This window comes from Macaca mulatta, chromosome 13, assembly GCF_049350105.2.
Source record: "Macaca mulatta isolate MMU2019108-1 chromosome 13, T2T-MMU8v2.0, whole genome shotgun sequence".
Lineage (NCBI taxonomy): Eukaryota > Metazoa > Chordata > Mammalia > Primates > Cercopithecidae > Macaca > Macaca mulatta.
The window spans coordinates 123509142-123524491 of NC_133418.1; the positions used below are offsets into that span (position 1 = coordinate 123509142).

The window sequence follows — 15350 nt, forward strand, 5'->3', positions numbered from 1 at the left end:
TGGACCAGCACGTGACACTCCTGAGGGGAAACCCGGGCTCTGCTCACCCCGGGGCGGGTGGTTTGTGTGGAGGGCGGCCTGGACCAGCACGTGGTGCTTCTGAGGGGAAACCCGGGCTCTCTGCCCCGGTCTCTGCCCCGAAGGTCTCTGGGCTTCAGGCTGCGGAGCCCGTGAACACCTGCCAATGCACTCGCAGCCATGTTGGGTGAAAGCGAGATTTGTGCTTTAAATGTTTTCATGCGACTCAAGACAAAAGAAGCAGGAACCCTAATAACTTGGTAAAAGTTATTTTTAACAATCTCTGTAATAAATCTGCAGGTAAAATGTTCCCATTTAGAAGAGAATTGGAGCCATCGATTTGAGTTGGATAAATAGAGCCGTGGGTTCTGGGCCTGTCTCTGAGCCAGGGTGTGCACGGCCCTTTGGCATCCAAACACGTTACTCTTATGGGAAAGGGGTGCTTGATGCCTACACTCTCTCTCTTTCCCTCCTTTTCTCTCTCTCTTGCATACACGCATACGCACACACACACACACACAATACATGGCACATACACCACACACGCAGTCACAGTGCACGGCTAACACCATATATACACACATACACACAGAGTGCAAGGTTTATACACCACACACAATACATGGCTTGCACACCACAAACACACATACACACACAATGCATGGCTCGCACACACACAGTGCACAGTTCACATACCACACACATACACAATGCACGGCTCACCCACCACAGACACAGACACACACACAGACACACAATGCATGGCTCACACCCCCCCCACACACAGAGCACATGGCTCATACACCACACACACAGAGTGCATGGTTCACACACACACAAACACCACCCCCCCCACAGAGGCCATGGCTCACACACCACACACACACAGCACATGACATGCACCACACAGTGCACGACTCTCATACCACACACACACACCCACAATGTGCGGCTCACACCCACACAGCCTACAGGTCTCACACAGCATGCGGCTTACACACGCACACAGTTCAGGGCACACACACAGCACACAGCTCTCTGACACACGGTGCATGGCATACACACGTGCACACACACAGTTTGGCTCACAGTGCACTGCTCTGACACACACAGCATGTGGCTCACACACACACAGCGCATGACTCACAGCACATGGCTGACACACACAGTGTGGCTCTCACACACAGTGCACGGCTGACAGTGCATGGCTTACACACTCACACATACCCTGACCGAGGCGGGCTGGAGTCAGTCAGGTCTCAGATCTCAGGTCTCATTCCTGCCACAGCTCCACTCCATGGGCTGCCCACGCTGCCTGACAAGACCACACTGCCCCCCGCGCCCACCGTGCTCGGCCTTGTGGCTGTATAGCTTGGGAGGTTCTTCCTCACTTATCTCTTGTTCTGCTATTGTCCTCTTCCTGAATAGCTGACTGCGTGCCTTCAATATCTTCACGCCTGTCAACCTTTCCTTAGAGATTGTCACAGAGTAGCTCAAGTCCCTGCCCCTCCCCTCGTAGGGGAGAGCAGGTGGCGGGGGTGGGGTGGCAGGGATGGGGGGAGGGGGGCAAAAGGCTGGAAGGACCCATCTGTCTTGGGCTTCACACAGCTCCTGACCCTTCCAGGATAACTGGGGGTCCAGCCAACACCACACACACAGCCAGTGGTCACGAATACTCTACACACCGTTGGCTTTGCGATGAGAATACGAGAGCAGATCGCAATGAGTGGTGGCTGAAAAGCACAGTCCCAGCCAGCTCCCCCTGCTCACCTTCCATGAATCTGACCCAGAGTGTGAGGAGGATTGAGGTTCTACGTGAAAGTTCACAGGAGGTGACATTCTCACAGCTCAGATTTGAAAGCTACTCAAGCTCTAGAATTTAAATCTAGTGATTATAAAATAGGAAATGAAAGTATTCCAAGGGTAACTGCTATATTTTATGTAGACTAAGTAGCTATCATCATAGGATCTGTAGAAATTGTAAACATCAGTGGCTACCGCTGAATGGCAATGCACACACATTCAGTAATTATAGCCCATCTTTACGGCACAGGCCAAAGTTACTCCAGATGGCTACATAAGCACACAACACATTTGCATAATCTCCAAAGGGGCTTAGGATGGAGGAAGAAAAGAAAGCTTTCGTCTAAGGAACCTCTGGCTACACAAAATCTCATTTTCAGAATTAATCAATCAATATCCTCCCAGACACATAGAGTGTCTCATCATTTGCATTTTTAGAACTTGAAGGAATTTAAAAAAAAATCTGTTTCCTCACTACTGCTGTACATCATAGAACTTTGCAAACACAATTCTTTCAACCTAGTGAATGAATGACATGTGGGATTATTTCCAGGCTTCCTCTATGTTTGCAATTTTCCCTTGATGCCTTGGAAGAAACTCTAATTGGCACACATGCCCCAAATCCTGAATGAAGGGTTGCCTCATGGCCCACTTCCCACATCAGAGGGAGTCTGGGAATGTTTATTTTTGTGTACCAGCTTCTTGAAAGACATCCTCATAGACTGCCCAGCGCATTTTGATAAAATTAGTAATTTAAACATTTTCATGTAACTCAGGGAGAGAATGTCCACATAATGCATTTGGTGTAGTCATTTGGAATTCTCCAAGATGTCGAGGCCAAGGAAAAACTTACTAGGATAACATTTGATCTACTGATGAAATTACGGAGAAAAGGTATATGCATAACACTTCATGGTTTGGCTGAAGACGGGACTGAACTTTATCTCCAGGACATTATATGGTGACCCATAGAAAAATGGCCAACTGTAGACCACAGCTCTGGGCTTACAGCAAAGCTTCTGAATCAATTAATGAGTTCAAGAAAAAAAAAAAAAAGTTCTAAGTACCTCCTTCCACAACTGACCGAAACGTAAAATAGATAGTTTCAGAACTTTTTACATGAAAATATCAAAAGTGGTCTTATTAATGAAAGCTTAAAGTAAATGGTTTTGTAGTTCAGCTTTTGGAATAAAATAAATCAAGAGCAATAGCACAGAGCAATCAATATTTACAGAAACTATCAAAAATATAAAGCACAGAATTACCTGAAGAGTTAAAAAAAGAAAAAACACTAATACCAGAGATAAAACCATATATATATTTATATATGTACACATATATATTTATATGTGTGTGTGTGCATATATATATATATATATATATATATATATTTTTTTTTTTTTTTTGAGACAGAGTTTCACTCTTATTGCCCAGACTGGAGTGCAGTGGCATGATCTCGGCTCACTGCAACCTCCACCTCCCAGGTTCAAGTGATTCTCCTGCCTCAGCCTCCCGAGTAGCTGGGATTACAGGCATCCCCTACCACGCTCGCCTAATTTTTGTATTTTTAGTAGAGATGGGGTTTTACCATTCTGACCAGGCTGCTCTCAAACTTCTGAACTCAGTGATACACCTGCCTAGGCCTCCCAAAGTGCTGGGATTACAGGCGTGAACCACCACACCTGGCCAAGACAAGAAAGTGCTGGGATTACAGGAGTGAGCCACCGTGCTGGCCAAGACAAGAAAGTGCTGGGATTACAGGAGTGAGCCACCGCGCCCGGCCACACCCGGCTAATTTTTTGTATTTTTAGTATAGATGAGGTTTTGCTATGTTGGCTAGGCTGGTCTTGAACCCCTGAGCTCAAGCGACCAAAGTGCTGGGATTACAGGCGTGAACCACCACACCTGGCCAAGACAAGAAAGTGCTGGGATTATAGGAGTGAGCCACCGTGCTGGCCAAGACAAGATTTCTTTTCTGTGTTCTGAACACCAAGAACAAGATGCCACAGTTGGGCTGCTCAGGTGAGATGCTGTAACTTCAGGAGATGACAGGCAACTTGCCCCCTTTGATTTGCTCGTTTCCATTAAGGAAAATGCTCTCCCAATAGTGGGCAGTAAAGCAAGCAGCCTGGAAAAGGAACTGGAGTCAGACAGAAGAGAGATAACAGCAGGTGTGCATCTGCCAAGCGTAGGTCATCTAGTGTTTTCTTGAAGACTTCGTGTCTGTATTCATGGAGAATATTGGTCTGCAGTTTATTTCCTGGAGTGTTTTTGACTGCTTTTGGTATAAGGGTAATGCTTGCTTCAAAAACTTGTGTTTCCTCCTTTTTTCTTCTAGAAGATATTATAGAGAAGATATTGGTGTTCGCTTTGACATTTGATAGAATTCTCCAGTGAAGTCATCTGAACTAAACATTTCATTTTGAAAGTTTTTAAGCCACAAATACAGTTTTCCTAGTAATGATAAGGCTCCCAAGACTATAGTGATGGAATTGTGGCTGTTCGTGGTTTACGAGGAAACAGTCTTTTCGGTTTAAGTTGCAAGATTTACATGTGTAGAGTTATTCATTGTATTTTCATTATCCTGTCGAAGCTTACAGTCTGTAGTGATACCCCATTCCATTTATTATATTCTCAATTTTTGTCTTCTCTTTTTCTCCTCTTTTTTTGTCTGTCTTCTAAACATTTGCCAAATTTAATGATATCTTCAAAGAAACAGCTCTTTGTTTCACTGTTTCACTGGTTTCCTCTGTTTTTTTGTTTTCGATTTTACTGATACCTGCTCTTCCCTGGGGTTTATTTTGCTCTTCTGTTTCTAGTTTATTGAGGCAGAAGCCTACGGTTTTTAGACATTTCCTCTTCTCTAATGAATGCATGCTGTTAATGCTGTAAATTTCCTGCGCAGCCCTGATTCAGCTGTGTCTCACAAACTTTGATATATTACAGGGTTCTCATTTTCATATCCTCATTATTTCTTTATTTGCCTTGAAACTGCATGTTTGACACATTGCTTATTTATAAGTGTGCAGTATCTAAGTGTTTGGAGAATTTCCTATTATCTTTCTGTTGTTGATTTCAAATTTGTTTCCATTTTAATTAGATAACATTCTTTGTATGTTTTCAGTTCTTACAAATTGATTGATGCTTGTTTATGCCCCCAGATATGGCTGATCCTGCTAAAAGTTGCATGGACACTTGAAAATAATGTTTATTATCCTATAGTATGTAGTGGGGGGATTCCATAAATATTTACTAGATTCTTTTAGTTGATGGTACTGTTGAATTCTTCTATATATTTGCTGATATTTTACTTAGTTGTCTGTCAACTGTTGAGAAGGAGCGTTGAGGCCTTTCACCGTAATTGTAGATTTTTCTGTTATTTTTCAATTCTCAGTTTTTGCTTCCCATATTTTGCAGCCCCGTTGTTTTGTGAATACTCACTCAGGATGGCTGGGTCTTCTCGGTGGACTGAGCCTTTTATCATTCTATAACGCCACTCTCTCTGCATCTAGTAATTTTATTTTCTCTGAAGTCTCCTTTATCTGATAATAGGGCTACTCCTGCTTTCCTTTGATCAAAGTTACATGATTTATCTCTTTTTACTCATTTACTTTCAAACCATCTACATGGTTATCTTTGAAGTAAGTTTCTTCATTAGAGCTTGGTCATCTTGTTAATCTACTCTGCCAATCTCTGTTTCTTACTTGGTGCATTTACACCATTTTCACTTCATGTAATTATTGATATCTTAGGGCTTAAAACTGATATTTTATTTTTTGTTTCCTGTCTTTGATTTCTCTGCTTTTTTTTCCTGCCTAACTGTAAGTTACTTAAACTTCTTCTTTTTTATTTTTTTTTCTGCATTCCAATTTATCTGTATTTTTTGAGTGTCTCTTTGGATGGCCTTTTTAGAGGTTGCTCTGGTTCTCTATACACAGTTGTATACACATTCTATATACACAATGGTCACCCCTACATCAGTTTCATTGAAGTACAGAAAACTCACTCCCCTTCAACTTCATTTTCCCTCCCCTATTTATAGTATATATATTTCAAATAGTTTCTTCATATACATTTATAATCACATCAGACAGTGGTATTATTTTTGACCATAAAACATAATTTAGTAAACTCAGCCGGGTGAAGTGGCTCACGCCTGTAATCCCAGCACTTTGGAAGGCTGAGGTGGGAGGATCACGAGGTCAGGAGATCGAGACCAGCCTGGCTAACATGATGAAACCCTGTCTCTACTAAATACAAAATATTAGCTGGGCATGGTGGCGCATGCCTGCAGTCTCAGCCACTCGGGAGGCTGAGGCAGGAGAATCTCTTGAACCCGGGAGGCGGAGGCTGCAGTGAGCTGAGATCACACCACTGCACTCCAGCCTGGGCGACAGAGTGAGACTCTGCCTAAAAAAAAAAAAAAATAAGAAAACTCAGTAAGACAAGAAATGTCTGTGGTGTCACCTGCACTCTTGCTCACCATGGCCTTTCTTCCCTCCTGATGTTCCCAGATTCCTTCTTTCATCTTTTGATTTCTGTTTAGAGAACTTCCTTTATTCTTTTTGAGTAGATCTGCTGATACTAAACTCTCTTAATCTTTTCTTTTTTATCAGAAAATGTTTACATTCTTTTTAATTCCTGAAATATATTTTCAAGCGAATAAAGGTTTCTGGTGCCAATTCTTTTCTTTCAGCACTTAAAACAATATTGGGACATTTCTTCTGGCCTCTGTAGTTTCTGATGAGAAAGACACTGTAGTTTGAATCATTTTTCCTCCCTAAGTGCTGTATTATTTTTCTCAGGCTGCTTTCAAGATTAGTTTTCTTTTTCTTTAGTTTTCATGAGCTTAATTGTAAAGATCTGGGTATAGAATTCTCTGGTCTTATTCTGTTTAGTTTGTTCAACTTTTGGAATATGTAGGTTTATGTCTCTAGCCAATTTGGGGAAGTTTGAGGCTGTAATATTTTTTGAATACTTCTCAGTACTTCTTTTCTCCTGGACTCCAGTGATACAGGTGTTATGCCTTAGTTACATCCTGCAGGTCCCCCTGGAGGACAGCACGGCACAGCTGCAGACAGCAGCCAGGCCTCAGCAGGGCACAGGGTGGGCAGCGGGAACCACAGTAAGTATGTGGACTCTGTGTGACTCTCCCTCAAACTGAGTAAGGTGCCATCCACTAACTCCATGCATGTCACCTCTGGGGGATGCTGAGGCTTGAGCTGAGTGCTGTGAGCGCCCAGTGGGTCTAAAGTCATCCCGTCTTGGCTTCAGGCTGTCGGTGGAGAATTTCCTCTCACACACAGTCAGCTTAATGACTCATCAAATTTTCTAGGGCTCTTGAGAAGCACAATCAGAGTTCCCTTAAATACCTTTGACTTAATTTTTGGACACCACTACAGAAAATGACATGTGCTGCAGGGGCGAAAAATCCAGATAATAAATATTAAAATAGCTTTTTATAGGACAATAGCTAGTAAACTTCATTAGGATGTGATAAAACAAAACATGGTATTAAATAGCACATTCAAGTTCATTTTCAAATATGTTAAAAATTCATGCTCTCAACAAAAGCATTAAGATTAGCCTTTTAAGTATCATAGACAACAGGCACAAATGAAGGACTGGAATTAATGAAGAAGTTAAAGAAGCGATTCTGTTCATTAACAAAACCGGACACATGGAGCTGTCGGAAGCAACATCAGGATGGGGTGTGGGAAGGGAGAGAAATCACATGGGCACAGGCAGCTCTGCTGGGATAGACCGAGAGCCACCTTACAAGCAGGGGCTGGCACGGCCCAGGTGAGTTTCTGGTCAATGTGCACACTGGGGCCACAGCTTGTGTCCGGGGGAAACGCTGACCCACCCTGGGGTGTTGAGGGATCTTTCTGTTTCTATCGTGGGGTCAGTGAGCCCTGGGAGACCAATGCTTTCTTCAATCTAAAGCAGACTGGATTGTGGAAGGAGACCTGCAGAAAACGCTTTAGCTAACGAAGAGCATCAGCCATGAGTGAACGGACTTTGAAAGGATTTTCGACAGCACTTCAGAGCGGTGATGGTAACAGTGCCCTCATTTAAGGCACCCTTCTTGCATACCTGGAACTAGGCTAAATGCCTTACATTGAGTTCTCATGGTAAACTCACGAGACGGTGCTTCCATCCTCATTTTACAGATGACAGTGGGGTTTGGGCAGGCACACAGCTTGCCATATGCACAGAGGATGGGCCAGTCTCTCTGTCCCTGAGTCCTGGCTCCTCATTTATCACTTCCAACACCACAGCTCAGCATTGCAGTTTGCTCCACATTTCCTGTGGGTTGGTGCACAGGGATGACTTGTGTCCCCCCAAAAGTCATGCTGGAGTCTTAGCCCCAGTATCTTATTTGGAAGTAGGCTCTTTGCAGAAGAGACCAAGGTGAGGCTGTGCTGGAGCACATGGGGCTCGAATCCCATGACCAGTGATCTTCTGGGAAAAGGAGACAGAGACCCAGGGAGGAGAGCCAGGTGTGGAGACAAGGGTGGAAGCGGGGGTGAGGAGCTGCAGATCGAGGAATGCCAGGGACTGCAGGAGCCACCCAAAGTGGGAAGAGGTGGGAAGGAGCCACCCAAAGCGGGAAGAGGTGGGAAGGAGCCACCCAAAGCGGGAAGAGGCGGGAAGGAGCCACCCAAAGCGGGAAGAGGTGGGAAGGATTCTCCTGAACCTGAGAGAGTTCAGCCCTGCCAACCCTTTGATCTCGGAAATGAGAGGACAAATTTCTGTTGTTTTAAGCCACTCAGTTTGCGGATATTCCTTAGGGCAGTCCCGGGAAACGTGCGCAGGGCTAGGCCAGCAGGGCCAGGACTGGTGATGGATATGGGTATCTCCACCGCTCAGAAAGCAGCAGTGCGGGGCGTGTTCCTGCCTCCGACTCTTGGCTCCCGGTGTTGTGCCTTACTGGATAAAAGTATCTTATATTAGTCAGGGTTCTATAGAGAGGCAGAAGTAATGGGATAGATATATATCAAGGGGAGTTTATTAAATATTAACTTATACAATCACAGGGTCCCACAATAGGCCGTCTGCAAGTCTGAGGAGCAACAAGAGCCAGTCTAAATCTGGAAACTGAAGAACTTGGAGTCCGATGTTCGAGGGCAGGAAGAACGTGGAGTCTGAAGTGTCTGGCACGGGAGAAAGATGTAGGCTGGGAGGCTAGGCCCATCTCCCTTTTCACATTTTTCTGCCTGCTTTATGTTCACTGGCAGCTGCTTAGATGGTGCCCACCCAATTAAGGGTGCATTTGCCTACCCCAGTCCACTGATTCAAATGTTAATCTCTGTTGGCAACCCCACACAGACACACTCAGGATCAATACTTTGTATCCCTCAAACCAATCAAGTTGACACTCAGTACTAACCATCATTTCTGGAGTGGCGCAGGATGGTAACAAGGAATTTAGAGAGGTGGAGGAGGCAGAGGCAGAGGAAGAAGGGACGCAGGGAAGGCGAGTGGGGAAAGCAGACCTGGTGTTCACCCAGGGGAACCGTCCAGGACCGGGGGAGGGCAGGGTCTCTACCAGTGCTTACTGGTGTAATTCTGCTTCTCTGTTTAAGAATGTTTGCCACTTCAGCCTGCCTTCTGTTTACATATTTCTTATTTTAAATTAAATGTGTAGGCCGGGTGTGGTGGCTCTCACCTACAATCCCAGCACTTTGGGAGGCCAAGGTGGGTAGGTCGCTTTAGCCCAGGAGTGAGACCAGCCTGGGCAACATAGCAAAACCCCACCTCTACCAAAAATACAAAAAATTATCTGGGTTTGGTGGTGGGCATCTGTAATTCCAGCTACTCGGGAGGCTGAGACATGAGAATCTCTTGAGCCTGGGAGGCAGAGGTTGCAGTGAGCCGAGATCATGCCGTTGCACTCCAGCCTGGGTGACAGAGGTAGACTCCGTCTCTAAAAAACGAAACTACAAATAAATAAATGAATGAAATAAAATACACTATGCTGACATGCTAATAGATTGAAATGCCCTCTGCCCCTGCTCACCATCAGAGAAATGCAAATCAAAACCACAATGAGATACCATCTCACACCAGTTAGAATGGCAATCAATAAAAAATCAGGAAACAACAGGTGCTGGAGAGGATGTGGAGAAATAGGAACGCTTTAACACTGTTGGTGGGATTGTAAACTAGTTCAACCATTGTGGAAAACAGTGTGGCGATTCCTCAAGGATCTAGAACTAGAAATACCATATGACCCAGCCATCCCATTACTGGGGATATACCCAAAGGATTATAAGTCATGCTGGTATAAAGACACATGCACACATATGTTTATTGCGGCCTGCCTTCCTTCCTTCCTTCCCTCCCTCCCTCTCGTCATCTTCTCTCTCCTCCCTCCCTCCCTCCCTCTCTCTCTCTCTCTCTCTCTCTCTCTTTCTTTCTTTCCTTCAGAGTCTAACACTGTTGCCCAGGCTGAAGTGCAGTGGTGCGATCTTGGCTCACTGCAAGCTCCACCTCCCGGGTTCACGCCATTCTCCTGCCTCAGCCTCCCGAGTAGCTGGGACTACAGGCGCCGCCACCATGCCTAGCTAATTTTTTGTATTTTTAGTAGAGACAGGGTTTCACCATATTAGCCAGGATGGTCTTGATCTCCTGACCTTGTGATCCGCCTGCCTCGGCCTCCCAAAGTGCTGGGATTACAGGCTTGAGCCACTGCACCCGGCCCAGTCTTTTCAATAAATGGTGCTGGGAAAACTCGATATCCATTTGCAAAAATGAAGTGGAACCCTTATCTTATATCATATCCCAAAATTAAATGAAAATAGATAAAAATGCTAAATGTTACAGCTAAAATTGTAAAATTCTTATGATTAAAAATAGGGGGAATACTGCATGACACTGGACTTGGCAATGATTTTTTAGACATGACACCAAAAACACAGGCAACCAAAAAAGCAGACAAATGGAATAATACCAAAATTAAAACTTTTGTGTATCAGAGGACACCACCAAAGAATGGAAATCCAACACAGAGAATGTGCAAGTTTGTAAATCATATATCTATTAAGGGGTTGATGTCTAGAATACATAAGAACTCCTACAACCGAACCAGAAGTAAACAAGCAAACAACCCAATTAAGAGATGGGCAAAAGACTTGAACAGACATTACTCCAAGAAGATATATCAATGATCCCTCGGCATGTGGAAAGATGCCAACATCACCAGTGATTAGGGAAACAAAAATCAAACCTCAGTGAGATGCCACCTCACACCCGCTAGGATGGCTATGATAAAATACAAACAAGCAAATAAAACAGAAAATAACAAGTGGTGATGAGGCTATGAAGAAATTAGAACCCTTGTGTACTATTGCTAGGAATGTAAAATTTTGCAATGTTATGGAAAACAGCACAGTAACTCCTTATAATTTAAAAATTGAACTGCCACATGATCCAACAATCCCACTTCTGTGTATACACCCAAGGTAACTGATAGCAGAGACATTACAAGATAATTTGTATGCCCATTGATATGGTTTGGCTCTGTGCCCACACCAGAATCTCATGCATTGCAATTCCCAGTGTTGGAGTTGGGGCCTGGTGGGTGACTGGATCATGGGGGTGGTTTCCAGTGGTTTAGCACCATCCTCCTAGTGCTGTCTTGTGAGAGAGTTCTCACGAGATCTGGTTGTTTAAAGGTGTGCAGCACTCGGCCAGGTGCGGTGGCTCACACCTGTAATCCCAGCACTTTGGGAGGCCAAGGTGGGTGGACTCCTTGAGGTCAGGAGCTCGAGATCAGTCTGGACAACATGGCAAAAGCCCCGTCTCTACTAAAACTACATAAATTAGCTGTGTGTGGTGGGGCGTGTCTGTAATCCCAGCTACTCAGGAGGCTGAGGTGGAAGAATTGCTGGAACCTGGGAGGCGGAGGTTGCAGTAAGCCAAGATCATGCCACTGCAGTCCAGCTTGGGTGACAGAGTGAAAGTCCATCTAAAAAAAAAGGGTGTAGAACTTCCCCTTCACGCTCTCTCTGTCCCTCTCCACCATGTGAAGACAACTTGCTTCCCTTTCGCCTTCTGCCATGATTGTAAGTTTCCCGAGGCCTCCCCAGCCGTGCCTCCTGTACAGCCTGCGGAACTGTGAGTCAACTAAACCACTTTTCTTCATAAATAACCCAGCCTCAGGTAGTTCTTTATATCAGCGTGAGACGGACTAATACACCATTTTTATAGCAGCATTATTCCCAACAGCCAAAAGGCAGAAACCACTCAAGTGTCCATCAGTGGATGAACGGACAAACCAAATGTTACATCCATGCAATGGAATATTACTCACCTCTGAAAGGAAGGAAATTCTGACATGCTACAACAGGGATGACCTTGAGAACATTATGCTAAGTTAAATAAGTCAGACACAAACAGACCGACACTGCACGAGTCTGCTCATATGAAATATCTGCAGTCCTCAGATTCATAGAGACGGGAAGTGGAATAGTGGGTGCCATGGGCTGGGGTTGGAGCATGGGGAGCTGGTGTTTAATGGCAATGGAGCTCCGGCTTTGCAAGATGACAGGGTTCTGCTGCTGGTGGTGACAGCACAGCTGGACACCACTGTGAATGCCCTCAATGACTGTGCACCGTATACTTTAAAGTGTTACATTTTATGTGATGTATATTTTACCACATTTTTAAAACAAGGGCCCTACTCCAAAGACGGCTACAGGTTTGACTATGGCCCACGCTTATTTTCTGTGCAAATAGGCATGAGTTCACGCAAAGTCAACACGGACGTCAGTGTTTGCTAAGTGCTGCCCACAGTGCACAAAGTGTGTCATGGGCTTCCAGGGTATGATCTGCCAAGCGATCGACACAAAGCAGGTGGCAGGAGTAAGGCGGGGGGAAGGGGCAGTCAGAGAAATTGTTGGGGAGAAACACGCCGGCAGTGAGTGGACTGAGCAGGCTCCACTTGAGTGCACGTGGCACCCAGTGCCCCAGGAAAGATGAGGGAAGGACGGCAGCAGAAGAAGCCATTTTGAAGGTGAGAACAGGACCCCAGTCACCTGGGGATGTGGACCTGAGGTTCCAGAATGAGCTGCAGATAAGTAAAGATTGGCATCATTGCTAGTTTGGAATATCTAAGGGTGTGAGATTGATTAGGATCTCTGAAGATAATGCTAGTGGCAGGGAGTGAAGATGCTGGGGGTGATGCCAACACTTGGGCTTTCAAGCCAAGTAGAGATGATGGCGGAGAGCAGAAGACAGCCATGAGAAAGTCAGAAAATGATCAAGATGATCATGGAAAAGAAGCTAATGAAGGAGCCGTAATCAACAACGTCAAAGGCCAAGGCTGAAAGGAATCATGCGTAAGAGTAGACCAGGAGTCTGAAGTCAGATCTGTGTGCCTAGGGATGACCTGCAAATGCAGGGGCTGGGGGAGATGCAAGAGTAGGCCGGGGAAAGGCTGTATGTGTATGCGTAGGTGTAAGTGTGTACACAGAAGTGGTTGTGGCATGAGCATGTGTGAATACATGCATGCATGAATGTGCATGAGTGTGCATGTGTGCAAGTGTGTGAGGTTGTCATGTTTACACACATTTTTATGGGTGTGCATGTGTGTGGGCATGCATGTAAGTGCATATGCATAACTGTGAATGTGCACAAAAATGTATGTATGTCTCTTCATGTGTGTGCTGTACCCATGTGCATGTATACTTGTGTGTGTGGTATGTGGGTGTGTGCGTGTGTGTGCAGTATGGTACACATGCATGCATGGGCCTGTGTGCACATGTGAATGCATATGTATGTCGTGTGTGCACATGTCCATGTATGTGCCTGTGTGTGTGAATGCGTGGGTGTGGGGTGTTTGTAGCCTGTTGGTGAGCTTGGGAAGGGGGTCATCTTGGAGCATAGCTGAGCACCATTAACTTAGTTAAATTTATGTTCTTGGTGACACAAATTTCTTCCTCGGACCTTCAGAGATTTACATGGTGTTTGCTGGGTCTCAGACCTTGTGCCTGATGACAAGTAGCAGAAATGAGACAACCAGGAACACATTGCCCTACGTGAGCTCTGCTCTGAGTGGTCTAGATATGACGTCAGGTCTCCACACAGAGATTAGTCTGTTTTGTTCACTGCAGGTTCTCCAAGGCCTAGAACATAAATGCCACCCAGAAAACACTTGCTGAGTAAGCAAAAATAGCCAACTTGGATAGCATTTGCCATGTGCCAGGCACCACTGTAAGCCGTATAAATACCAATCACTCATAAATATCAAAACAACTGTAGGGGATTAATTCTATTATCCTGTTTTCTACAGAAGAAAACTGAGGCAAAGGCCTTTTTAAAAACTTGCCCAAGGTTCCAGGTGGTCAGGGTGGAAGCTGGGCTCACCCCAGGTGCTCTGCCCCGGGGCCAGGCTGTCCATCACGATGCTGTGCGGAATGCATGAGTGAGGTGGTCAGTCTCAGGTCTTAAAGTCAACACCTGGGAAGGCTTCTCCTTCCATTAATGTATCCACAAAACCATGGATGGAAAAGGACGCACCTTATTTTTCACGTGGAAATGCCGCTTGGGCCCTTTTTATGATGGCAGACTCTTCAGTGGTGGCCAGAGGGTGAAAACAACAAGTCACGCTGTTAGCGGGTGAAGCTGCTCCGTGGCCCCGGCCCTCCGATGAGAACGGTGAGTGCTCACTGTCTGGCACGTGCTACTCAGGGTTTGCTCGTTCAGCGTCACCATCAGGAGCATGTTCCACCGTCACTCTGCCACCTGCACTGAGCACTCTGGACCCTTCCTGCTGCTGTTCTCCACCCCTGCTCAACCAGATGCAGCACCAAGCAATGTGTGGGCTGGGGCTCATTCCTCGAATAAAGGGGCATGTTCACAGTTCAGCTTCTCCATGAACAAGACACGTGGTGAACATGTTTAGAAACTGTCTGTCTGGTCAGAGCAGCACAGAGGTGAGGTGAGAAGGAAAAGCTGCCGGACTCGCCTCACCTCCAACTTCACTCAAGGTCGGCTCAGACAAAGGAGCATCTGCTGCATCCACAGAGGCCCTGGTGCCTCCTGCTGGACTATTTCTATTTCCAGTTATCAGCCTTTCTCTAAAGAAATTAAATTGTTCAAAAGTTTTTAAGTCTTTCCAACATTCCTTAAATGTGGATAACAATTACTCATTGTTTAGACAGAAGGAAGGAATGAGGAACAAGGGGCAGGTGACTCAGCTGTGACTCCTCGGCGGGAAAAGCACAGAGTGAGCAAAGATGTTCTCCTCCCCAACCCAGAGCTCCTTCCAAACACGCCTGCCCTTCTGGGAGCTTTGTCTGTGAGCTGTGTCCACCTGGAGGACACACCTTCACCAGCCCCCTCGTTCTGAAAGAGTGAAGAGGCCACCGGGGAAGTGCCCGGGAATGTGCCTGCCTCCTTCAGTGAGCAAGTCATGACAATCACAGCGACACTCAGGTAACCTGTTGATGAATGTTCTTCAGAGCAGGTGTGATGGTTAACAGAGTGTGAATTCAACCAGATTGAAGGGTGCAAAGTGTGGA

The 15350-nt window shown here is 45.5% G+C and overlaps 1 protein-coding gene across 1 annotated transcript in view; it reads right to left on the minus strand.

Moving 5' to 3' along the window:
- Positions 1 to 15350, minus strand: part of SNTG2 (syntrophin gamma 2) — a 374485-nt gene that overhangs the window by 36268 nt on the left and 322867 nt on the right. The window lies entirely within an intron of this gene.